Consider the following 27,104-nt stretch of genomic DNA (forward strand, 5'->3'; position numbering starts at 1 on the left):
TTGGACTTCTTTTTCTGCTACTTTAGGTGTAGAGTTAGGTTGTTTCCTTGAGATTTTTCTTGCTTTTTGAGGTAAGCCTGTATCACTGTAAACATCCTTCTTAGAACTGCTTTTGCTGCATCCCAAAGATTTTGGATTGTTGTGATTTCATTTTCATTTGTTTCCACATTTTTTAAACATCCCCTCCGATTTTTTTGGTTGGGACATCCATTGTTTAATAGCATGTTGTTTAGCTTCCATGTATGTGTTTTCTCTTCAGATATTTCCTGTAACTTATTTCTAGTTTCATACTGTTGTGCTTAGAAATGATGTTTGATATGCTCTCAATTTTCTTAAATTTGAGGCTTGTTTTGTGGCCTAACATGGGATCTACCCTGAAAAATATTCCATGTGCACTTGAAAAGTTTGTGTATTCTTCTGGTTTTGAATAGTATGTTCTCTATATATCTATTAATTCCATCTGGTGAATTGTGTCACTCAAAGCTATTGTCTCCTCATCAATTTTCTGGCTGTGTGATTTATCTATTGATATACATGGGGTGCATCCATAGCTGTGCCAGAAAGACGGATTGCAAACACCTAGTCTGACTGTTGGACTCCCCCGCCCCCCAACCAATGAAAGCCTCTCAGTTGGCCATGCACCAAGCAAGACCTGCTATTCAGTGCACCAGAAACTATGGCAGAGAGGGTAATGGCAGACAGCTAGCCGGCATGCTGCCCTACCCACCTACCTGCCTATAGCAACCTCAGATAGGCTAATCAGCTACACATGGCACAAAGTCTGCCAGTGCACCCACAGCAGGCAAAGTGGATCATTGCAGCAGCTTGGCTGAAGGCAAATATGGCTCAGCCAAAACAGTAGAGCACGTGAAGACCACCTAAGAAGTACCCCTGGGGTTCCTGGTTCTAGTGGCTGGGAGGATTGTGGTACAGGGTACCACAAGAACTCTTCTACAGAAGGCCACTCCCTTCAAGACCAGGAGATGTAGATGACCTCCCTAATGCATAGAAAAAAAACACAGAGAGTTAGAGAAGACAGGACTATATCTCAAGTGCAGAAACAACAGAAAAATCACAGCAAATGAGCTAAATGAAATGGAGATAAATAACACGCCCCATAAAGAATTCAGAGTAATGGTCATAAAGATGACCCACTGGACTTGAGAAAAGAGTGGATGAACTCAGTCAGAACTTCAACAAAGATATAAAAACACAAAAAGAACCAGTCAGAGATGAAAGAGTCAATAAGTACAAAAAATACATCACAAGGAATCAACAACATATTACAGGATGAGGAAGATCAGATTTATGTTTGTTTTAAACTCTTTTTTCTGCACTCAGAAACGTAATTGCAATTTTGCAAATGAGGGAATTGAGTAAGTGTGAGCTGAAACAAAAGTCATCAAGCTCCTCCTGTTTGTAAGTAGAGAACTAGGGTTCAATCCTCGTCTGGTCCCAGAGCACACAGTTATAACCAGTACACTTAGGAAGAAGAGTAAGACTCCGGGTGCCTGGGTGGCACAGTTGGTTAAGCATCCGACTCTTTTTCTTTTTTAATTTTTTTAATGTTTATTTATTTTTCTGACAGAGACAGAGACAGAGACAGAGACAGAATGCGAGTGGGTTAGGGGAAGAGAGAGAGGGAGACACAGAAGCAAAAGCAGGCTCCAGGCTCTGAGCTGTCAGCACAGGGCCCGACGCGGGGCTCGAACTCACGAGCTGTGAGATCATGACCTGAGCCGAAGTCAGACGCTCAACCGACCGAGCCACCCAGGTGCCCCAAGCATCTGACTCTTGATTTCAGCTCAGGTCATGATCTCATGGTTCATGGAGTCGACCCTAATGTCTGGCTCTGTGCTGACAGCATGGAGCCTGCTTGGGATTCTCTCCTCTCTCTCACTCTTTCTCTGACAATCCCTCACTCTCTCTGTCTTTCAAAATAAATGAATTTCTAATTTTTTTTTTTTTTTTTTTTTTAAGGAAGAAGCATAAGAGTCTGTCAGCTTACGGTGAATGATGTTAGGTTGGAGCCATATCTTGATGGTGTCAAAAAGAAAACTACAGGCCCAGGATGGGATCATTTATGCTAGCCCAAGTCACAGAACTGGGCTTAATTACTAACCTAGTGACAACTTCAAATTCCCCTAGAAATGTGATTTCAATTTGTCAGTCAGGAATTTTCTTGTCGTCACCAATAAGGTAATCTGTCGCAAGACAACTAGAGTTGCTCATTGCTACTGCATTCTTCATTGTTTCTTGTGCTGTTCAGTTCACGGAGCCTGTAAGTATGTATTATAATTTTTAGGAGAATATACATCATCTCCTTCCATCCTAGACTACCCCTCTGTCACCTTATATGTACTGATTCTTTTATCAATTTCTGTTTTAAACTTCCAATTTTTAAAAAATATAATGAATTACAGGGGCACCTGGGTGGCTCAGTCAGTTAAGCATCTGACTTTGGCTCAGGTCATGAACTTGTGGTTCATGGGTTGAACCCCCATGTGGGGCTCTGTGCTGACAACTCAGAGCCTGGAGCTTGCTTTGTATTATGTGTCTCTCTCTGCCTCTGCCCCACTCACACTCTGTCTGTCTCTCTCAAAAATAAATACAAACGTTTATAAAAAAGAGAAAAGAAATAGAATCAATTACAATATACCTACTAGTTTTCTGCCCTGTGCATAGGTAAAAGGTAACATATTATGCACAATTCATCTTCAATACACATTTATGACAAAAAGAAAATGAATTTGATAAAACATATCAATAAAAGGAAGGATAAATACTATGTGGTCATTTCACCAGATGCAGAAAATGCATTTGACACGGTATAACATCCATTCATGATAAAGACCCTCAACAAAGTGGAATTAGAGGGAACATACCTCAATATAATAAAGACCATATATGACAGACACAGAGCTAACATTATATCAATGGTGAAAAACGGAAAACATTTCCCCTAAGGTCAGGGACAAGACAAGGATATCCACTCTCACCATTATTATTTAACAAAGTATTAGTAGTCCAAGCCACAGGAGTGAAGAGGAAGGAAAACAAAGGCATCCAAATTATAAAAGAAGAAGTAAAATGTTTACAATTTTCAGACTACATGATGCTATATACAGAAAACACTAAACACTCCACTGGGGTGGGGGGAAACTACTAGAACTGGTAAATGAATTTAGTAAGGTTTCAGGATACAGAGTCACCATATAGAAATCCATAGCATTTTTTTTTTTACTGAAAACTATGTTTTCTTATTTTTGAGTAAACTATGGAGTGATGCTTCAGACTGAATAAATATGGATACAAATTTGTCCTATCTTTGCCATATGGCTATTATTTTTTTAGTATGAAATTTATTGGCAAATTGGTTTCCATACAACACCCAGTGCTCAGCCCAACAGGTGCCCTCCTCAATGCCCATCACCCACTTTCCCTCCCTCCCACCCCCCATCAACCCTAAGTTTATACGCAGTTTTTAAGGGCATTTTATATTCCAAAATGAAGCAAAAGAAAGAGAAGTTAAGAAAGTACTCCCATCCATATCACAAGAAAGATAATAAAATACCCAGGGGTAACTTCACTCGATAAAATATCGAAAAAAAAAATATATCGAAAACAACACAAACAATTGGAAAGATATTCCATCCTCATGGATTGGAAGAAAAAGTGTTATTAAAATGTCCATACTACCCAAAGCAATCTATAGATTTAAGGCATTCCCTTTGAAAATACCAACACAATTTTTCACAGAAGTAGAACAAATAATCCTAAAATTTGTATGGGACCACAGAAGACTCTGAATAGCCAAAACAATCTTGAAAAAGAAAAGCAAAAATTGGAGGCATCACGTTTCTGGACTTCAAGTTATATTACAGAGCTGTAGCCATGAAAACAGTGTGATACTGGCACCAAAACAAAACAAAACAAAACAAAACAAAAACACATACATGGATGGAATACAATAGAAAATCAGAAAAACTAATGTATCTATGGTCAATTAATCCTTGACAAAGGAGGAAAGAATATGCAGTGCGGGTAAAAAATAAAAAAGCTTTTTCCAGAAATGATGTTGGGAGAACTGGATGGCTACAAGGGAAATGAGGAAAATATTCCACTGGCCTACACCATGCCAAGATAAATTCAAAATGAATTAAGTACCTAAATGTGAGACTGTCAACTATAAAAATCTTAGAAGGCAACAGAGGCAGTAATTTCTCCAACAACATAGCAACAACATATGTCTCCAACAACGACATAGCAACACTTTCTAGATGTAAGTTCTGAGGCAAGGGAAACAAAAGCTGGAACAAACTACTGTGACTTCATCAAAATATAAAGCTTCTACACAGTGAAGGAAACAAACAACAAACCTAAAAGACAACCTACAGAATGGGAGAAGATATTTGCAAATGACATGTCTGATTAAGGGTTAGTATCTAAAACATATAAATCATGTATACATATCAAAACCCAAAAAAATAATCCAATTAGACAGTGGGCAGGGTACATGAACAGATATTTCTCCAATGGAGATAGTCACTTGACCAAACACACAGATGAAAAGATATTCAACATCACTCATCATCAGGGAATTGCAAATCAAAAGTACAATGATATATCACCTTAACCTATCACAATGGCTAAAACCACAAACACAAGAACCAACAATTGTTGTAGAGGATGTGGAGAAACAGGAAACCTCATGGACTGTTGGTGGAAGTGCAAACTGATGCGGCCACTGTGGAAAACGGTATGAAGGTTCCTCATGCACTAGCGGGTATTTACCCAAAGAAAACAAAAGTACAATTCAAAGGGATATATGCACCCCTACGTTTCTTGCCACGCTATTTACAACAGGCAAAGTATGGAAGCAGCCCTAGTATCCATCAACAGATGAATGAATAAAGAAGATGTAGTATACAAATATAGACAAAGGAACATTATTCAGCCATTAAAAAGAATGAAATCTTGTCATTTGCAGCAATATGGATGGAGCTAGATTGTATTATGCTAAGCCAAATAAGTCAGTCAGAGAAAGACAAATACCATCTGATTTCACTCATAGATGGAATTTAAGGGGAAAAATTGAGCAAAGGAAAAAAAAAAGAGAGTCAGACGAACCAAGAAATACACTATTTTTTACCTTGTTATTTTAATTCCAGTTAGTTATCTGAGTCTCTCTGATGACTTATTTCACTTTGCATTATGCTCTTTATCTACATCCATGCCATTGCAAATGGCAAGATTTCATTCTTTTTATGCCTGAATAACATTCCATTGGGTATATATACCACTTCTTCCATTTGTCTATCAATGGACACTTGGGAAGCATCCATATCTTGGCTATTGTAAATTCTACTGTTATAAACATAGGGATTCAGGTATCACTTTGAATTAATGCCTGTGTTATTTGGTAAATACGCAGTAGTGCAATGACTGGATCCTAGCATAGTTCCATTTTTAACTTTTTGAGGAACCACCATACTGTTTTCAGTATGGGCTGCTCCAGCTTGCACTTCCCCCAACAGTGCAAGAGTGCTCCTATTTCTCCACATCCTTGCCAACACCTGTTGTTTCTTGTGTTGTTGATTTCAGCCACTCTGACTGGTGTGCGGTGATATCTCATTGTAGTTATTTGGGCAGGATATATATTTTTTTAATTTACATCCAAGTTAGTTATCATATAGTAAAAATGATTTTAGTAGATTCCAGTGATTCATCCCTTGTGTATAACACCAGTGCTCGTCCAACAAATGTCTTTCTTAATGGCCCTTACTCATTTAGCCCATCCCCCCACCAACAACCACTCCAGCAACCCTCAGTTTGTTCTCTGTATTTAAAAGTCTCTTACATTTTGTCCCCCTCCTTCTTTTTATATTACTTTTGCTTCCCTTCCCTTATGTTCACCTGTTTTGTATCTTAAAGTCCTTATATGAGTGAAGTCATATGATATTTGTCTTTCTCGTATTGACTAATTTCACTTAGCATAATACCCTCTAGTTCCCTCCACGTTGTTGCAAATGGCAAGATTTCATTCTTTTTGATTGCTGGGTAATATTCCATTGTGTGTGTGTGTGTGTGTGTGTGTGTGTGTGTGTGTGTGTATATATATATATATATATATATATACCACATCTTCTTTATCCATTTATCCTTTGATGAATATTTGGGCTCTTGCATATTTGGCTATTGTCAATAGCGCTGCTATAAACATTGGGATGCACGTGCCCCTTTGAAACAGCACACCTGTATCCCCTGTGGGGAAAGATTAGCAATCCCCCAGGCCTACACCAATGAGTTTACAAGGCATAAAGAAACACAAAGTCAAAAAATGCTTACACCCGAGTTTGGGAAAAACAGATTGGCATTCCAAGAATAGGGAGGCACAAAGGTGCCAAGAATAGGGGTGTGCAAAGGCACCCCAAAATAGGGAGGTGGTGATGAACCCCCAAAAATAGAGAGGGAAAGGCAAAGGCCTGAAATAGAATCGGTGCAAAGGTGCCCAATACATAGGAATAATGAGATTAGATTCAGGGTGAAAGCACCCCAAGTTTAGTACTATAGCAGAAAGCTGCCTTCATAGAAGAATAGGGCCAGGTTAGGTAAATTGGTGAATTGGACTTTAGACCACTGTGCTGTAGGCAAAGCAGCCCAGAGTGGAGATGGTTAACAAAAGAAAAGGTGTCTTGTTAACCCTGAGGTTATTCCCCTTATCTGTATCATCCCCTAAGCTGGCAAAGATAAACAGGCACAGCGCCTCCTGTCTGCTGTTAACAACCATCTACCCATGTTCCCGGCACCTGGATTTTGCTTTATATTGACTCAAACCCCAAACACTGTATATCTTCAAGACCCCCTTTTCCCCCCTCACATCCTCAAGTTAATGTTCACAGTTTCTTTGTCTTTTTTTGTGCACACCCATCACGTTTGTAAGCCTTCTGATCTGAATAAATACACGAGGCAAGGACCCTTCTTCAGGGCTCTTGTCTTTTTCCTGGACATTAGCCATCTCTTGTTTTAATCCTGCGTTCACTCTTTGGCTAGACAAAAGAGAACTTTAGACTTAGAGTTTACGACCTAGCCCTCGGATAAATACCTCGTAGTGTAATTTCTGGGTTGTAGGGTAGTTCTATTTTTATCTTTTGAAGAACCTCCATACTGTTTTCCAGAGTGGCGGCACCAGTCTGCATTGCCACCAGCAGTGCAAAAGAGATCCTCTTTCTCCACATCCTCACCAAAATCTGCTGTCGCCTGAGTTGTTAATTTTAGCCATTCTGACTGGTGTGAGGTGGCATCTCATTGTGGTTTTAATTTGTATTTCCCTTATGATGAGTGATGTTGAGCATTTTTTCGTGTGTCTGTTAGCCATCTCTACGTCTTCTTTGGAGAAGTTTCTATGCATGTCTCTTGCCCATTTCTTCACTGGGCTATTTGTTTTTTTGTGTGTTGAGTTTGATAAGTTCCTTATAGATTTTGGATACTAACCCTTTATCTGATATGTCATTTGCAAACATCTTCTCCCATTCTGTTGGATGGGAGTTTTGCTGATTGTTTCCTTCACTGTGCAAAATATTTTTATCTTGATTATGTCCCAATGGTTCATTTTTGCTTTTGTTTCCCTTGTCTCCAGAGATGTGTTGGGTAAGAAGTTGCTGCGGCCAAGGTTAAAGAGGTTTTTGCCTGCTTTCTCCTCCAGGATTCTGATGGCTTCCTGTCTTACATTGAGGTCTTTCATCCATTTTGAGTTTATTTTTGTGTATGGTGTAAGAAAGTGGTCCAGGTTCATTCTTCTGCATGTCGCTGTCCAGTTTTCCCAGCACCACTTGCTGAAAAGACTGTCTTTATTCCATTGGATATTCTTTCCTACTTTGTCAAAGAATAGTTGGCCATACGTTTGTGGGTCCATTTCTGGGTTCTCTATTCTGTTCCGTTGATCTGAATGTCTGTTTTTGTGCCAGAACGATACTGTCTTGATGATTACAGCTTTGTAATAAGTCTCGAGGTTGGGGACTGTGATGCTTATGGCTTTGGTTTTCTTTTTCAGGATTGCTTTGGCTATCTTGCATCTTTTTTTGCTTCCACACAAATTTTAGTATTGTTTGTTCTAGCTCTGTGAAGAATGCTGGTTTTATTTTATAAGGATTGCATTGAATATGTAGACTGCTTGGGTAGCATTGACATTTTAACAATATTTGTTCTTTCCATTCCCATGAGCATGAAATGTTTTCCCTTTAATCGTGTGTGTCTTCTTCAGTTTCTTTCATAAGGTTTCTATAGTTTTCAGTGAATAGGTTTTTCACCTCTTGGTTAAGTTTATTCCTAGGTATTATGGTTTTGGTGTAATTGTAAATGGATCAATTCCTCGATTTCTCTTTCTGTTGCTTTATTATTGGGTGTATAAGATGCAACCAATTCTGTGCATTGACTTCACACCTGCCAATTTGCTGAATTCATGGTTCAGTTCTAGCAAGTTTTTGATTAATTTTTTGGGATTTCCATATAGATTATCATGTCATCTGCAAAGAGTGAAAGTTTGACTTCCTCCTTGGCAATTTGGATGCCTTTTGTTCCTTTGTGTTGCCTGATTACTGAGGCTAGGTCTCCCAATACCATGTTGAATAACAGTGGCAAGAGTGGACATCCCTGTTGTGTTCCTGACCTTAGGGGGAAATCTCTCAGATTTTCCCCATTGAGGATGATATTAATGGTGGTTCTGTCATATATAGCTTTTATGCTCTTGAGGTATGATCCTTCTATACCTACTTTCTTGAGTGTTTTGATCCAGAGAAGATGCTGTATTTTGTCAAATGCTTTCTCTGCACCTATTGATAAGATCATGTGGGTCTTGTCCTTTCTTTTATTGATGTGATGTATCACATTGATTGTTTTGTGGATATTGAACAGGTTTGCATCCCTGGTATGAATCTCACTTGGTCTTGGTGAATAATTCTTTTAATGTATTATTGGATCCAGTTGGCTAATATCTTGTTGAGGATTTTTGCATCCATGTTCATCAGGAAAATTGGTCGATAGTTCCCCTTTTTACTGGGGTCTTTGTCTGGTTTTGGAATGAAGGTAATGCTGGCCTCATAGAATGACTTTGGGAGTTTTCCATTTTTATTTTTTGGAACAGCTTCAAATAATCGGTGTTAACTCTTCTTGAAAGCTTTGGCAGAATTCCCCTGGGAAGCCATCCAGCCCTGGACTCTTGTTTTGGGGAGATTTATTTTTATTATTAATTCGATTTCTTTACCCCTTATGGGTCTTCTCAAATTTTCTTTTTGTTCTTGTTTCAGTTTTGGCAGCCTATATGTTTCTAGAAATTTGTCCATTTCTTCCAGATTGCCCAATTTATTGGGGGTATAATTGCTCCTAATATTCTCTTATTATTGTTTGTATTTCTGCAGTGTTGGTTGTGATCTCTCCTCTTTCATTCTGTGTTTTATTTATTTGGGTCCTTTCCTTTTTCTTTTTGATCAAACTTGCTAGGAGTTTATCAATTTTGTTAATTCTTTCAAGGAGACAGCTCCTGGTTTCATTGATCTGTTCTACTGTTTTGTTTAGTTTTTTCATTTCGATGGCATTGATTTTCTGTTCTAATCTTTATTATTTCCCGTTTTCTGCTAGTTTTGGGGTTTTATTTGCTGTTCTTTTTCCAGTTCTCTCAGGTTTATGGTTAGATTGAGCATCTGAGACCTTTCTTATTTCTTTAAGAAGGTCTGGATTGCTATATACTTCCTTCTTATTACTGTCTTTTCTGCATCCCAGAATTTTTGGGCTGTGGTATTATCATTTTCATTGGCTTCCATGCACTTTTCAATTTCCTCTTTAACTTCTTGGTTAGCCCATTGATTCTTTAGTAGGCTGTTCTTTAGTCTCCAAGTATTTGCTGTCTTTCCAATTTTTTTCTTGTGGTTGATTTCGAGTTTTATAGCATTGTGGTCTGAAAATATGCACGGTATGGTCTCGATCTTTTTTGTACTTGCTGAGGGCTGATTTGTGATCCAGTATGTGATCTATTCTGAAGAATGTTCCATGTGCACTGGAGAAGAATAAGTAGTCTGCTGCTTTAGGATGAAATGTTCTGAATTTATCTCCTAAGTCCACCCAATCCAGTATGTCATTCAAAGCCATTGTTTCCTTGTTGGTTTTCTGTTTAGATGATCTGTCCATTACTGTAAGTGGGGTGTTGAAGACCCCTACTATGATGGTATAATTATCAATGAGTTTCTGTATGTTTGTGATTAATCTATTTATATATTTGTGTACTCACACGTTTGGAGAATATATATTTACAATTCTTAGATCTTCTTGGTGGATAGACCCTTTAATTATGATATAATGCCCTTCTTCATCTCCTGTTACAGTCTTTATTTTAAAGTCTAGATTGTCTGATATAAGTATGGCTACTCTGGCTTTCTTTTGTTGACCATTAGCATGATAGATGGTTCTCCATCCCCTTACTTGCAATCTGAAGGTGTCTTTAGGTCTAAAGTATGTCTCTTGTAAACAGCATATAGATGGATCTTGTTTTCTTATCCATTCTGTTACCATAGATATCTTTTGATTGGAGCATTTAGGCCATTGACATTTAGAGTGAGTACTAAAAGATATGAATTTATTGCTATTATGTTGCCTGTAGAGTTGGAGTTTCTGGTGGTGTTCTCGGTTCATCTCTAGTCTTTGTTGTTTTTGCTCTCTTTGCTTTTGTTTCATCTTTTCTCCACTCAGAAAGTCCCCCTTAAAATTTCTTGCAGGGCTGGTTTAGTGGTCACGAACTCCTTTATTTTTTGTTTCTCTGGGAAATTTTTATCTCGTCTTCTGTTTTGAATGACAGCCTTTCTGGGTAAAGAATTCTTGGTCACATATTTTTCCAATTCAGCACATTGAATATATCCTGCCACTCCTTTCTGGCCTGCCAAGTTTCTGTGGATAGGTCTGCTGCAAACCTGACCTGTCTTCCTTTGTATATTAAGGACTTTTTGTCCCTTTCTGCTTTCATGATTCTTTCCTTCCCTGAGTATTTTGTGAATTTTACTATGATATGCCTTTTTGATGGTTGGTTTTTGTTGAATCTAATGGGAGTTCTCTGTGCATCCTGGATTCTGCTGTCTGTGTCTTTCCCCAGGTTAGGAAAGGTTTCCACTATATTTACTCACATAAACCTTCTACCCTATTTTACCTCTCTTCACCTTCTGGGACCCTTATTATTTGGATGTTATTCCTTTTTAATGAGTCACTGAGTTCTCTGATTCTTATTGTCATGCTCTTTTGCCTTCGTTTCCCTCTTTTCTTCTGCTTCATTATTCTCCATAAGTTTGTCCTCTATATCGCTGATTTGCTGCCCTGCTTCATTCACTCTTGTCACTGTAGCATCCATTAGAGATTGCATGTCTAAAAAGAAAAAAAAAGGGGGAGGGGAGAAACGTGTGAAATTTTAAAACAATGAATACAATAAAATAAAATGATGAAAGTAAAATGGAATTTTAAAAATTTACAAAAAGTAAATAGTATAGGAGAAAAATGAAAGAATTTTTTTATAAAAACAGAAACTAAAAATATTTTTTTCTCCTTCTGTAATTAAGAATAAGAAAAGAAAAATTAAAAAAAAAATGACTGCATGGACCAGCAAACGGAATGAAATAAAATTTTGATTACATCCAGTTTCCCCTAGAAGTTAAACTATGAAGCACTTCACAGTCTGTAAACTAAGCAGGTGGATAGACTTGTGGCCTTCCTCTAGAGCTTGGTTGTCCCAGCTGGATGGAGCTTGGTTTAGCAGCTCTGTTCTCTACTGGATTGTGCTTCTTAGTTTACTGGGGTGGATCTTTGTGGCATGTGTGTATGTGTATATGCATGTGTGGGAGGGGTGAAACTGGTGTCTCCCAGCTATCCAGTCTCTAGCATCAGAACTCTGTGCTCTCTCTGACCAGCAATCAAACACCCCTCCTTTGTCTCCAGCTTCTGTCCACTCCCCACTTCTACACTGTCCATAACCAAGCCTTCAGCCTGCCATGCGGTACCTCCTTCCCAAGTTTTATCTCAGATGGGGCTGTGTTTCCAAACCCTTCACTTTAAATTAAAATAATAATAATTTTTTTTAATTTCTTTTTGAGACAGAGAGAGACAGAGCACGAGCAGGGGATGGGCAGAGAGAGAGAGGGAGACACAGAATCTGAAGCAGGCTCCAGGCTCTGAGCTGTCAGCAAAGAGCCTGACGTGGGGCTTGAACTCACAGACTGTGAGATCATGACCTGAGCTGAAGTCCGATGCCCAACTGACTGAGGCATCCAGGCACCCCTCAAGCCCTTCACATTTGAGGGCCCTGTGGCTTTGACTCGCTCAGACCCTCTGGGAGAGGGTCTCACCAGGCAGTGGCCGAGTACCAGCCTGCCCCCAGGAATGTTCGCATGACCACAATGCTGCAGATGCCCGAAGACTATGACTGGGTGCAAGCCCACCCCAGAAAAATTTCCTGTGATCGTATAGCAGCAGCATTTCAGGGATTATGGTAAATCACAACACACACCTGGTGCCAGGCTTCACCCTTAGAGTCCTTATTCCAACACCAATAAACGTGGCTGTTCTCTGGGATCCACTGGGACCTTTGCCTGTGGGGAGGCCACACAGCCTCTACCAAATCTCCTCCCAGCAGTGGAACCCCCTCTCCCCTTGTGGCCCGAGGACCTCTCTGACCTTGGTGTCTGCTCCTGGTGATTCACCCCTCTCACCAGAGCTCTACCCAGTATGGAGCTGCTGAGTTTCAGACTCTGCCCTCCACTGTTTATAGCTTCTTAAAGGTATTTAAACCCCTCTCCTTTCTCCATTCTCCTTTCTTCTTTCTCCCTTTCTTGTTCAGTCCCTTATGGGTGTTTCCACTCTTTCTCTTTCTCTCCAGCTGCTTTCGGAGGAAGTGCTTTTCCTGTACTCTCCCCTGTCTCCATCCTCTCTCGGCAATTAAAAACAGCTCCCTACCCTCCTCAGCTTCTATCTCCCCCAGTCCACCTCTCCGTGCCATGTACCTGCCATGTTCTGTGGTTCAAGTTGTGCAGATTGTATTGTTAATCCTTAAATCAGTTTTCTAGGTGTGCAAAATGTTTTGGTGCTGCGCTAGCTGCATTTCAGAGATGAGAGATGTAAAAAAACTTCCATGCTGTTCTGCCATCTTGGCCCCTCCCTCTCATTATAGTTTTGATTTGCATTTTCCTGGTGATAAGTCATGATAAGCAACTTTCCATTGATGTGTTTGCCATCTATCTTCTTTGGAGAAATGTCTGTTTATGTCTTCTGCCCATTTTTTTTAACTGAATTATTTGGTTTTTTGGGTGTTGGCTTTCATAAGTTCTTTATATATTTTGGATATTAACCTTTTATTAGATATGTCACTTGCAAATACCTTCTCCCATTCCATAGGTTGCCTTCAGTTTTGTTCGTTGTTTCCTTCTCTATACAGGAGCTTTATATTTTGATGAAGTCAAAATAGTTTATTTTTGCATTCGTTTCCCTTACCTCACGAGATATATCTAGTAAGAAGTTGCCTGGGCCAATGTCAAAGATGTTTCTGCCTGTGTTCTCTATGATTTTTGTGGTTTCTGGTCTCACATTTAGGTCATTGCTCTTTTTTGAATTTGTCTTTGTATGGTGTAAGAAAGTGGTCCGGTTTCTTTCTTTGGCATGTTAACATCCAGTTTTGCCACCACAATTTAATGAAGACACTGTCTTTTATCCATTGGATATTTTCCCCTATTTTGTTGAATATCAATTGACCATATAGCTGTGGGGTCATTTCTGGCTTTTCAATTCTGTTCCATTTTCTATGTGTCTATTTCAGTGCCAGTACCATACTGCCTTGATCACTACAGCTTTGCCATATAGCTTGATTTCTGGAATTGTGATGCTTTTCTTTTTCAAGGTTGCTTTGGCTTTTCAGGATCTTTTGTGCTTTCATCCAAATTTTAGGATTGTTTTTTTCTACCTCTGTGAAAAATGCTCCTGATGTTAAGATAAGGATTGCATTAAATTGGTCATGTTGTAGACACTAATTCTAAAGTTCTTTCTTGTCTATCAAGAAGTCAGGATGCAGGAATAAAAGCGAGAGATGGCTAATGTCCAGGGAAAGACAAGAGTCCCAAATAAGGATCCTTTCCGCACTTTTATTAGGATCAGAAGGCTTACAAACATGGTGATGGATGTGCACAAAGAGACAATGATTCTTTGTACATTAATGCATGGACGTGAGGGAAAGGGGGTCTTGAAGACATTCGGGGTTAGGGGTTTGGGTTAATACAAAACAAAATCCTGGTGCTGGGCAGCTGGGCACAAGATTGTTTACAGTGGACATGAGGCACTGCCTCTGTTTATCTTAGGTAGCCTAGGGGTTGAGACAGGACACGTGACCTCAGGGTTAACAAGGCACCTTTCTTTTGTTAATCATCTCTGCTCTGGACAGCTTCACCCATAGCACAGAGCAGTGGTCCATAGCCCAATTTACCCATTTACTTAACTTGGTCCGTCCTTCCTGTGAAAGCAGTTTTCTGCTACGGTACTAAATTGGGGGCAATTTTGCCCTGAACTCCTGGGGGGGGGGGGTGGAGAAAGAGAGAGAGAGAGAGAGAGAGCCCCCTCCTCTCGCTCTTCCCCCCACCCCGCTCCTAATCTTGTTTATTTCATATACCTATGTTCTATATTGGGGCCTTTGCCCTGCCCTCTCTATACTGGGGCTTCTGCCCCGCCTTCTCTATACTTATTTACCTAATCTTGTTACCCAAACTTGGATGTGAGCATCTTATGGCTTTGTAATTCTTTATGCCTTGTTAACCCATTGGTATAAGCCCAGGGAATTTCTAAGCTTATTCCCCATAGTTTCACCTTTTTTGTTTCTTTGGTTCTTCTAGTTTTGTGTTTGAGGGCCGTCATGATAAGCGCCTGGTCCTTGTTTTGCTTTTGGATGGCTTGAAGAGTGGTTCTGCAAAGACATAAAAAGAGGCATAGTAAAAGCATTCCACTTCCCAAAGTTACCCAGAATTTGAGATGGGTGCTAGCCGCCAAGTGAGAAAGGATTTACATCACGCCACATTCCCAAGGAATCAGCCCATTTATTTTTAAGCCGATCCTCTGCATATTGTAGCTGTTGGTGCAAAGCCATATCTAAATCTTCTATATTGTCAGAGGGGTCGGAAGAAAAGACACGGCGGAGGTGTGTCTGGACAGGACAGCATCCCAAGCCAGAGGATGACTATAAGGAATGCCAGTCATGCAGATATGCTGGTAGTTAGGGTCACAGGGCAGCTTAGAGTGAAGGAACAAGGCCTCTTGTTGTTGCAGGGAGTATGGCCAGAGTCGCAAAAAATGAGTCTGCAAACAAAGTGAAGTTAAGTGAAGATCCTCATACTCCAGTCTGAATGAGGCCCCGACTCCAGAATGAAGCTTCTTTTTATTAGGATAATTGCTAAAGACTACGTGCATAAAGTCAGCTAAGCAAGTGTGTTAATCAATCTAATGGTTTAGCTTTTCAAGGTTGAATTTCAAGTTACTTGGTTTCTATAACACTAGGAAGGGTCAGGTGTCAAGGAGGATCCAGCCCTGGACAATGTTAATGGCTCTAGGCGTTCCTTACTAGCAGCAGCCACCTTCAGCTGTGTAAACATGTCCTAAGGCCTTGCACCTTCTCCAGCCCTTCCCTTTTGAAGTCTTTCCCTTTGGTGCTTCTCTCCTGCATCTCCCACATCTGCCCCTTTTTCTTTCATTTGGCAAAGCTGGAGGGCAAAGACAGAGGCTAGTGAGGCATATTCTCGCCTTCGTTGTTGTCTTCTTCTCTAGACGAGGTATATGCAAAGTAATAAGACAAAGATTAATATAAAAATACCAATCTCAGAAAAGCTTAAGGGTTTTATATAATTCATTGGATTCAATTCCGAGATTCAATTAGTTATCTCAGATAGAGAAGGAGCACCAGAAATCATCTCAAGTTTATTTTTGAATGTTTCATAAACGTCCTTTTGCAATTGAGCTACATCAGCAGGGGTATTGCCTTGATTAAGAAGGTGTTGACACCAGGTCCCATGAAATCTTAGATTGATTATATACATGGGGGAGGGGGTGACACAAAAGGTGGTTATGTTCCAATCACATTGAAGCTTTATCTGTTGTTGTAAACTAATCAATTGATCTCCCAGAAAAAGAACAGCTTGTTGCAAGTCAGATAATTGACTCTCTATCTGTGTATCAATCAGCCATTGGCTGTTCCACAGCCTTTCTGAATCTTGATGCCAGTTTTGTAAAAAGTGGGTGGTTTGTACAGTCTGATGCAGAACAAAACCGGCTGTTGCTGCTGTAGCTGTAATAGCTGTAGCTTGTAAATAATCCCCCAAGTACAGCAGTTACCAGTAAAGCTACAAACCGTCAGGTGCGGTGTAAGACACGTTTCAATATTTCATCTATGAGATACATTTCTGGGGAGTATTGCCAAGACAGATCCATGGTTACAGGCATCCAAACCCCATTTCGTGCCTTAAGGATAATATAAGCTTTGTTCTTTCCTGGTTAAAAGAAATAGTAGAATTAAGACAAGTAAAAAAAAAAAAAAATATGGCAAGTAAGAAGATTGTTATCAAGGTCCCAATGAGGCATGCCTAACATAAACAGAAAAGGAAGTCTGACACATGCTTGAATTTTATGAGTCTCATTGATTCTAAAAGAGATGGAGAATTTATTTGAAATATTCATTAAGTGGCCTTTCCAAGTGGTCATGCCTAATAATCCAGTACCAATTTTCCAGAATTCTGAATGAATTGGTCCATCAGGTAAACGTGGGCTGGGGGGAGTCATCGCTCCTTCATGCCATACAATGGGTTCAGATGTTACATCTGAAATGATGTCGTCTTGATATCGACACCATCGGAGCTCTCTTTTGGAGTATTTGGTCTGAGCAGATCCTACGGAGGCCCAATTAAGGATGCTTCCTTTGGAAGTATTAAGAAGAACTCTGCCAGCCTCTCCTCTACAGAGCTCCCAATTAACCCATTCCTCAGGATTTATAACCTTTCTTAATTGACATCGAGGCAATTTAGGAGGGTGAGCATATGTAATTCTCTGAGTTCTCATGGAGACTCCCTGTAGTAAATACAATATAGAGACATTAGTCCCATTGGTTATTTTTGCTATCCATGCCTGTGAACGAAATGTAACACAGTGTTCACCTATTCCAAAGCATATAAGTGGCCCATCTGCACCTACAGAATATTCAGGGATTATTTTTCCTTCTTCTTCTGGTTTAAATGGGCCTCTATTATCATAAGGTTCAGGCAACCGGACTGAATCACTTACATAAACTGGGAAAGAGGGATCATCCCATGTAATTAATCTATTAAGAGGTGGATTTGGAATATAAGCCCAATATGTGTGATTCTCTTTAGTACTCACGGTTAAAATAAGAACTGATACCATGGCAATAAACAGAGTAGTAGAAGTCTTAGGTGTTCCTGTTTTTTTTGAGGATCTGTTCTGCTTCTAGAGTCATCTTCTTCATCTGTCCCCATGTCGGAGGTTTGGCTTTCATTGTTTTTTTGGTTCTTCTTTTTATTTCTCGTTTGAGGCTTAATTCTTCCCTATCTTTCTCCAGTGGTTGAAAATTATCGACTCTTTTTCTCTTCACCCATCTGTTCATATTGTGGTTTTAATTGCCGGGCTGGGAGCTAGGTATCTCCATTATCTGTGGCTACAAGAGAAAATCCCCAACCCCACGATTTTTTTTTTTTTTATTTTTTAAAAATTTTTTTTTCAACGTTTATTTATTTTTGGGACAGAGAGAGACAGAGCATGAACGGGCGAGGGGCAGAGAGAGAGGGAGACACAGAATCGGAAACAGGCTCCAGGCTCTGAGCCATCAGCCCAGAGCCCGACGCGGGGCTCAAACTCCCGGACCGCGAGATCGTGACCTGGCTGAAGTCGGACGCTTAACCGACTGCGCCACCCAGGCGCCCCATCCCAACCCCACGATTTAACATGCCCAGGGAACCATTGGTTATTATCATTTTCCAAAATATTGGTTGTGAAAGGGATCTGGTATTAGAAGCTGTGTGATGTTTTACAGCTGCGGTGAGCTCTTGTTCAACTCTTAAATCCAGAAAATTAAGCGTAAATAATGCTTTCATTAATTGATTCTTTGGATTCAAGGCCATATCCCCCTGTTTTTGTTTTCGTAACATGGTTTTTAATATACGATTAGCACGTTCAATAATACCTTGACCTTGTGGATTGTAAGGAATGCCTGTAGTATGATGAATGCCCCATTTTTGGCAAAATATAAGAAAAGTGTGAGAAGTATGAGCGGGGCTATTGTCAGTTTTAAGATTCCGGGGGAGTCCCATTGTGGCAAATGCTTCTAAAAGGTGCTGAATAACATGGGCCATTTTTTTCTCCTGACAAAGGTGTAGCCCATATAAAACCAGTATACGTGTCTATTGATACACGTACATATGCAAGGCGACCAAGTTGTGGAACATGAGTAACATCCATTTGCCATAAATCATTAGGTTGTTGACCTCTGGGATTAACGCCCAGAGAGTACAGAGGAATGACAATAGGCCCACAAGTGGGGCAGTGTGTGATAATTTCTCTAGCTTGTTTAAGGGAAATAGAAAAGCGTTTACTTAAGCCTTTAGCATTAAGATGAGTCAGATTGCAGGGGCGCCTGGGTGGCTCAGTAGGTTGAGAGTCTGACTTTGGCTCAGGTCATGATCTCGCAGTCTGTGAGTTCGAGCCCCACGTCGGGCTCTGTGGTGACAGCTCAGAGCCTGGAGCCTATTTCAGGTTGTCTCCTCTCTCCCTCTCTCTCTGGCCCTCCTGCGTTCATGCTCTGTCTCTCTCTGTCACAAAAAATAAAATAAACTTTAAAAAATTAAAAAAAAAATATGAGTCGGATTGTGAAAATCTTGTGCTGTAATAACAGGAGTTGCCAATAAGGAATCCACTATAGCGTTCCCTTCTGCTAAGGGGCCAGGGAGGCCAGAATGAGATCATATGTGAGTATGATATGCCCCGATTCGAGAGATCCCCGAAAACAAACCACCAGAGTCCAGAGTCAAAGCCAAGCGGCAAGGGTCGTTTATTGCAGGTTCGAACCCGGACCTCCGCACACTCGTTGCCGGTGACGCTAAGAGGCCCCGAGCGAGGTTTTTACAGCACTTTTATAGGCAGGCACAAACAGGTTATGGGGAAGTTAGGGATTTTTCGAGGTTACAGAGCTGTTATTGGTTGACATTTAAATTTGAACACTCAGCAGAACTTGATTGGTTCCCGCCTTTAGGTCAAACCACAACCAGGCACGCCCTGGCTGGTTCCAGGAAGGGCGGAGAAGGGGGGGGGGGGTCTTTTCCTTGCGGTTGTGGGTACACCTGATAATTTTTCTTTAGTCTCTCATTCCCCCCTTTCTTTGGTGCCTCAAGAGCCAATCTTGGGTCTTATGTGTCTGATTCAAATGTTTCAGTAACGATAGGTTGGTATTGTGTCTCTCTTCTGGGGCGTCCCTGTTGTTGTAGACCCGTTGTGCTATACGGAGCAGATCCTGGATCTGTTTACCTTCTAAATCCTCTAGCCTTTGGAGGTTTTTTTTTTTTGTTTTTTTTTTTGTTTTTTTTTTTTTTTTTTAATATCAGGAGCTGCTTGATTTACAAAGGACATAACGACAGCAGCCTGGTTCTCAGGGATTTCTGGATTCATGGGGGTAAACTGTCTAAAGGCTTCCATTAGTCTCTCTAAGTAAGCAGCTGGACTCTCTGTCTTTCCCTGTACGACCGAATATACCTTAGCCAAATTGGTGGGCTTGCGAGCTGCTGCCCGGAGACCCGCCATCAGAGTCTGGCGATAAATGAGTAGCCTTCCCCTACCTTCTGCCGTGTTGTAGTCCCATTCATCCTGTGGAGGTCTGGTTAGGGGGAAAGGCGCATTAATGAGGTCAGGGTTAGATGTCGGCTGACCGTCGTCTCCGGGAACCAGCTTGCTTGCTTCTAATTGGATCCTCTCTCGCTCCTCTGTAGTGAACAGGATGCGGAGGAGCTGCTGACAGTCGTCCCAGGTGGGCAGGTGGGTGAACATGACACTGTCTAAAAAAGCTATTAGGTCTTTAGGGTTATCAGAGAATCGAGCGTTCTGTGTTTTCCAGTTGTACAGGTCACTGGTGGAAAAGGGCCAATACTGGAGTCGGGGGTTGCCTGTTTCATCTGGGGGTCCTATTTCCCGCAGGGGTAGGGCCACGGTGGAGTCGGGGAGGCAAGGGTTTGGCTCACGCTGGGTGCGCCCGCGGGTTCGGCCGGCTGGCCCCTTGTGGTTGGTTTCGTTTTCAATGGGGCCCGGTGTGGCTGCTGCCTCCCGTCCTCCTGGTTCCGGTGCAGCTGCCGCTTCCCATCCTCCCGGTTCCCCTGGGGGGCAACTAGCGGGGCGACTGGTGGGGCGGCTGCTGCGGGCAGGGCCCGGGGTACGAGGGGAGGGGGATGATAGGATGGAGGGTCTAGGGATAGTAGGTCCTGACTATCGGGCAATATGGGATACAAGGGTGCAGATGGCGTCTTTGGCTTTGGGGGGTCTGCGGGCCGCATGGCAAGGGCCTTACATGCTCCTGATGACAGGAAGGGGGCCAACCAAGGGGGTGGATTTCCTACCAAATCTTGCCATACTAGAATGTAGGGAATCTGATCCGGGTGCCCCTGGCGACCCGGTAGAAAAATCTTTGACTTCACCTTAGCGATTATAGGGAGGCAAAAAGTTCCTTCGTGTGGCCATCCAACGCTGAAGGTTGGCCATTTGGAGCGGCAGAGGGTTATTAATTTTCCCCTCCGGATGTCTAGACTCAAATTCTGTCCTCTGGTTCTAACATCCCTGAAGTTAGCAACAAGGAGAGAAAGAGGAGTGCTTTGAGATTGGCCCATCTGTATCCTGGAGGTGGAGAAAAGGATTGAAAGGAGAGATAGTAAAGTTAGGAGGATTCCCGGTTGTGCCAGGCCAGGTCACCTGTGAAAGAGAAGGGGGTCAACGCTTAAAGGTTACAGAATATAAGATTCCATTAGCCTGCCAAAGTATTCCTGCAGGAGAATGAGGTAACAGTAAAATTAACAAGGAAACAGGTAGCAAGGAGTTAATTCAAGTAAGCTGATTGGAAGCAATTTTTTGTTCAATCCATTGTAATTTTCGGGGTGCTTCCGGAGTTAATTTCCTAGGGCTATTTAAATTGGAATTCCCTTTAAGTACATCAAAGAGATGAGTCAGTTGATAAGTAGGTATACCTAGAGTAGGACGCTACCAGTTAATGTCTCCTAGTAACTTCTGGAAATCATTCAAAGTATGCAAGGTATCTCTACGAATTTGAACATTTTGAGGCATTATTGAATCTTGTACTAATTTTTGACCTAAATAGAACAAGGGATCTTCAAATTGAATTTTGTCTTCTGCAATAAGGAGGCCATATTTTGAGAGGGTTGCCTGAGCTGCTAAAAAGAGTGCATGTAAATCATGTCGTTCGGGTAAAGCTAATAGGATTTCATCCATGTAATGGATGATCTTAGCATGAGGAAACTGAGATCGTAAATATCGGAGAGGTTTTGCAACAAAAAGCTGACAAAGACTGGGACTATTTAATATTCCTTGGGGTAAAACTTTCCGCTGAAATTTGCTTATGGGCTCCTCATGATTAATTACAGGAACGGAGAACGCAAATCTCTCCGAATCTTTAGGGCTTAAGGGAATGGAGAAAAAACAATCCTTAAGATCAACAATTATAATTTTCCAATCTCGAGGGATAGCAGCAGGCGTTGGAAGGCCAGGCTGTAGAGCCCCCATAGGTTGTATGATTTTATTTATGGCTCAGAGATCAGTCAGCATTCTCCATTTTCCAGATTTCTTTTCTATGACAAAAACCGGAGAATTCCAGGGACTAGTTGAAGGTTCAATATGCCTCGCTTCTAATTGTTGAGAAGCTAAAGATTTTAAAGCTGCCAGTTTTTCTTGAGAAAGCGGCCGCTGCTCTATCCATATGGGCTCATCAATAAACCATTTTAAAGACAGCGCATATTTTTGTTCTCTGGCAGGAGCCGCTAGGATACATTTGGATATCCTAGCCTTGTGGCTTTGTGTTTGGGGAAAAATATCGAGGGGTGTTTTATTGCCTTGTTGAGTTTTATCTAATTCCTTCAGTGGGTCATATCCCATGGCACACATTATATTTCTATTTTGAGTCGATATGGATGGGATATTAATATATGCACCCCACTGTTGAAGTAAATCTCTACCCCACAGATTAATGGCAATGTTAGCCACATAGGGTTTAAGAGTTGTTATCTGATCCTCGGGTCCTTCACATCTCATAATCTGTTGACTTCTTTTTATTCCCCCTAAGGAGCCAAGTCCTGTAAAAATTACAGGTATGTTCTCAACAGGCCAAGATGAAGGCCAAAACTTTTCAGATATGATGGCAACGTCAGCTCCAGTGTCTAGTAATCCTATAAAAGATTTATTATTAATTTTAAGATGTATTTTGGGGCGAAGATCTTTCAAAAAAGTTTGCCAATATAGTTGTTTTCCAGTACTGCCAAAACCTCCAGTTCTGGTAACAGGATTGCTTTGGCCCTCTATATAAGGAAGAATAAGTAATTGAGCAATTTTATCTCCTGGTTGAATAGTATAAGGGTTACTGGCCGGTATCATAACTTGAATTTCATTTTCATAATCACAGTCAATAACACCAGGATGCACATGAATACCTTTAAGTGTAAGACTACTCCGTCCAAAAGTAAGGCCTACTGTGCCTTTTCCCAAAGGTCCATAGATTCCTGTTCTAACTGTAACGACACCCAAGGAAGGCTGTAAAACAACTGAGTCTATAGCAGGGAGATCTAAGCAGCACTCCCAGTTGTTGCATGACGGAGGTCTGTGACCTGTCGATGTTGTGGTGTTGAGACCCATTGCTGGCTGGATAAAAGCTCATTTTGTTTGTTGGGCCATGTGATAGGCCCCGTGAGAAGTTTCCCTGATTTTGATCAATATTAGGAGGTGGAAGAGGATGCCCATCTTTGTGATATTGGGAATGGCACTGATTGGCCCAATGATATCCTTTTTTATAACGAGGGCATAAAGCAGTTGGAGACATTAATTTAGATAGATTATTAGTACTGGTATTATTAACATTATGCTTATCTTTTTTTAAAAATTTGTCCTTTATTTTTCGACAGTCTTTTTTTCGTGTGGCCACTTTTTCCACAACCAAAGCATTTGGTGTTAGATTTAAAAGGGTCTGTCCCTCTTATAGCAGCAGCGAGGAGGTTCATATTGTAAAGTGGGGTACCAATATCGGCATATGCTTTCACATAGTCAGCCATGGACCCAACAGCCACTCTTATAGCAGGAAGAGCTCACTGGCATTCTGAATTAACATTATCATAAGCCACAATAGGAAGCAACAAATCCCTTAGGCCTGCTTGAGGAATTGTTTTAGCCAAAACATCTCTTAATCTTGCTACAAAGTCAACATAAGGTTAACTATGTCCCTGTTTAACATTTGCAAATGAGGGGGTAACCTCCCCTGGGGTAGCTATACGTTGCCAAGACATCTTACAGCAATTGTTGTATTACTTGTTGTATTGCTTGATCACTCAAACCACATTGATCTCTTAGTTGAGAATATTGTCCTTGTCCACAAAGTTGTTCCTTGTCAATAGGAATATTATCATGAACGTTTCTTTCCCCATGAATCTTAGCTTGATCTTCCCACCAAGTCATAAATTGTAAATATTCAGCACGGGATAAAACAGTTCTGGCCAACATTTCCCAATCTTTAAGAATCGAGCGTTCGGTGTCAGCAAATGCTGAAAGTAAGCCCTGCGTATAAGGAGAGTTAATGCCATTTTAAGATCTTTCAAAAATTTTTACAGGGATCTGAGAGTATTCAGCATTATAGCTTCCATTAGGATATTGTGCATTTGGTGAAAAAGCATTCAGAGTAACCGGAAATATTTCTGATACCGGTTGTATCAATTCTAAATCTCCTTCCTGCTTAGCTTTTATCAACCCTCGCATCAGAGGTGGAATGATAGGGCCCTCATGTTCCTTGGAAGGAACTATTATGTGAGGCTGGTCATTAGAAAAAGGTTTGGAAGTGACTGGAAAGGCAGTCTTTCGTTTAACATGAGTAGCAATTTCTGTATTTTCAGTTAAAGCAGTAGGGGGTATACTTTATTATAAGGGAGGCAGTAGCCTCCAAGTTATCATTTGTGGGTGGTGGTGGAGGCCATTCTGGTAAAGTATCTTCCTCAGGCACTATAGCTTTGATCTTCAGAGGAAGACTCATCCTCAAAACTATCAGATGTAAAATCCAACTCATCTCCTTCTTCTTGATGAGTTTTTAACTTAGGTGAACATATATTTTGTTCTGAGTCAGGCTGTAAAGCCATCTCAATTAAAGAGCATAAAGACCAAACTTTTAAAGAAATGATATCTCCATTTTGATGAGCACGTCTAAGCGTTTTCATAATTAGTCTCCATTGTTTAAGGTTTAAAAGATTTTTCCAGACGGATTAAACCAATAGCAATGTTTTTTAACCAAGTACCAGAGCTCATCAAAAGTTCCCCTTTTCACTTTTACTCCTGAACTTTGCAATAAAGTACGAAGTGATTTAGAGTAAGCGTCATGATCCTGAGACTGGGAGTTTCCCATCCTTCACTATCCCAAAGCCAGGACTTACCTGTCCTGCTGCTCTGTTTCGGTCCTCTGTGACTGTAAACCAAAGTAGTCTCGAAGACTGTTTTCTGTGCCGTATCCTGCCGACTAGGCCAATTGTTGCAGGGAGTATGGCCGGAGTCGCAAAAAATGAGTCGGCAAAGTGCAGTTAAGTGAAGGTCCTCATACTCCAGTCGGAATGAGGCCCCGACTCCAGAATGAAGCTTCTTTTTATTAGGGTAATTGCTAAAGACTACGTGCATAAAGTCAACTAAGCAAGTGTGTTAATCAATCTAATGGTTTAGCTTTTCAAGGTTGAATTTCAAGTTACTTGGTTTCTATAACACTAGGAAGGGTCAGGTGTCAAGGAGGATCCAGCCCTGGACAATGTTAATGGCTCTAGGCGTTCCTTACTAGCAGCAGCCACCTTCAGCTGTGTAAACATGTCCTAAGGCCTTGCACCTTCTCCAGCCCTTCCCTTTTGAAGTCTTTTCCTTTGATGCTTCTCTCCTGCATCTCCCACATCTTGTCTCTTTCCAGTAAATTCCATTGCAGCCTCAAGAGCTTCGAGGGGGGCCAAAACTTGTTTATCAATGGAAGTCTGGCTTACAGACTCTTTGGTAGTATTTATCATAAACTTATTAAGCACATGGGCTGTCTGGATAGTATGATGCAGGCTGACTCCAGCTCTACAGAGGCAGAGGCAATAATGCCTACTGCTGTGAAGATGCCCGTGATTAACAGACCAACAAATCTTTTCTGCCATGCAGCAGAGTGCCAGTGTCAAATAAGCTTGAAATGCACACCTAGTCCTGATGGATGCATATAGGGCCCAGACCTATTTAACAGGAACCCAGGCTGAGACACGGTGTCTAAGTACTAACTAGGAGGATATATTTAATTGGGTGATAATATTATTACTTATGCAGGACATAAACCAGCCCTGAGAAGTAGGGATATTATAATTAGTTTCTAGTTGTTGGACCTGTAAGGTGGAGGTAGCAAAGAGAACGTAAGGAGAAGGGACACAATTAGTAGTCCATGCAAGTTGGACATTGTGCAGGAAGGCCCAAGTTAAGTTAACATGTCATTTTACATAAATTTCACCATGGCTAATTGTAGTGTGAAGAAGGGAAGACCTAGCTTCCAAAGACTAACAAGCCAAGGTCCTTTTAATTTCCCTTTATATGCAGAAATTATAGGGCCAGACAAGCCTCCATCTTTCCAAAAAAAATATCCTCCTTACTAGACTGGCCAAAGGATATGGTCTTATTAGAATATTTTGTTTCAAGATGTCCTCTAGGACCCCTGTCAATAATAGTCCAATGACCCCAGTGAAGATTATGCTCAGTCTCTCCATAACAGGTTGCCCAAGGAATGTTGTTCCAGGGGTGGTCTGAATATTTGAGACTAGAGCAAGCTATAACATTAGGAGTGTGAGATATGCTTGGGTTTTTTTTTTTTTTGCGGTATATCAAAGCTTGTGGCTGAGAAAAAGGTAAAATTGTCTGGCCTGGTAGAAGTTTTGGGCTGTACATGTAAAAACCAGTTGATTTTTAGTTTAAGGCAGGCAGATAAATTGCCAAGTTTAGTAACACACATACTGAAGTAAGCCACCATTCAGGTCTTGGCATATAAAGCCAATGTTCTTGTTTAGTTTGGAAGGGAGGGTTAAGGCTGGCTCCTCCCATGAACTCAGTGTCAGTATTGCTAATAGGCATATCCTGGTCTAGGAGTGCTAGGCTATTGAATATAGGTGGGTTAAGGGGATGAGCCAAATATGAATATTGACCTTGGCCTAGACAAATGAGGGCAAGGAGTAGAATCAGTGTTGCTCGTATCGAATTTCTGTCAATGATGGAGATCATGGCCATCAGGTGCGAGTCAGGAGTGTATGTAATGCCATTGTGTTGTAAGAGGATGCCGGCCTGGTTAGACAGGCATTTAAGGCTTCCTCATGTTATATCAGGGGCAAGGACTTGCGTTTCTGGAGTGGCTTCAGCATGAGCAGTCCATAAAGAGGCTTCGTCCATCTTGAAAAAGGGGGCTGGTGACCGCTCACTCAGAGTCATTCTCCGGAATTTTTGGTTCACTGGAAGATATCCTAGGGGTCTCCACCACGCCATGGTACAGCTTCACCAACTGAGAGGGGTTCCACAGAAGTCCAGAATCTGAAAGAACACAAGCATTATCCTCTACCCCAGGTGAGAAGTTTAGTGGTCCCAGACCATGTGGGCCCCTCTTTGGGGGTTTTGTACAGCACCATAGGGTGTAAGGGCTTCCCTTCATTTTGAAAAGTGCCATTCAGTTAGTAGTCAGTCCCTGAGGGTCAAGATTTAAAAAATTAAGAGTAATCATAGCATGGTCGAGGAGAAGTTGAGGTTGTAATGTA

Source organism: Lynx canadensis, chromosome X (genome assembly GCF_007474595.2).
Source record: "Lynx canadensis isolate LIC74 chromosome X, mLynCan4.pri.v2, whole genome shotgun sequence".
Lineage (NCBI taxonomy): Eukaryota > Metazoa > Chordata > Mammalia > Carnivora > Felidae > Lynx > Lynx canadensis.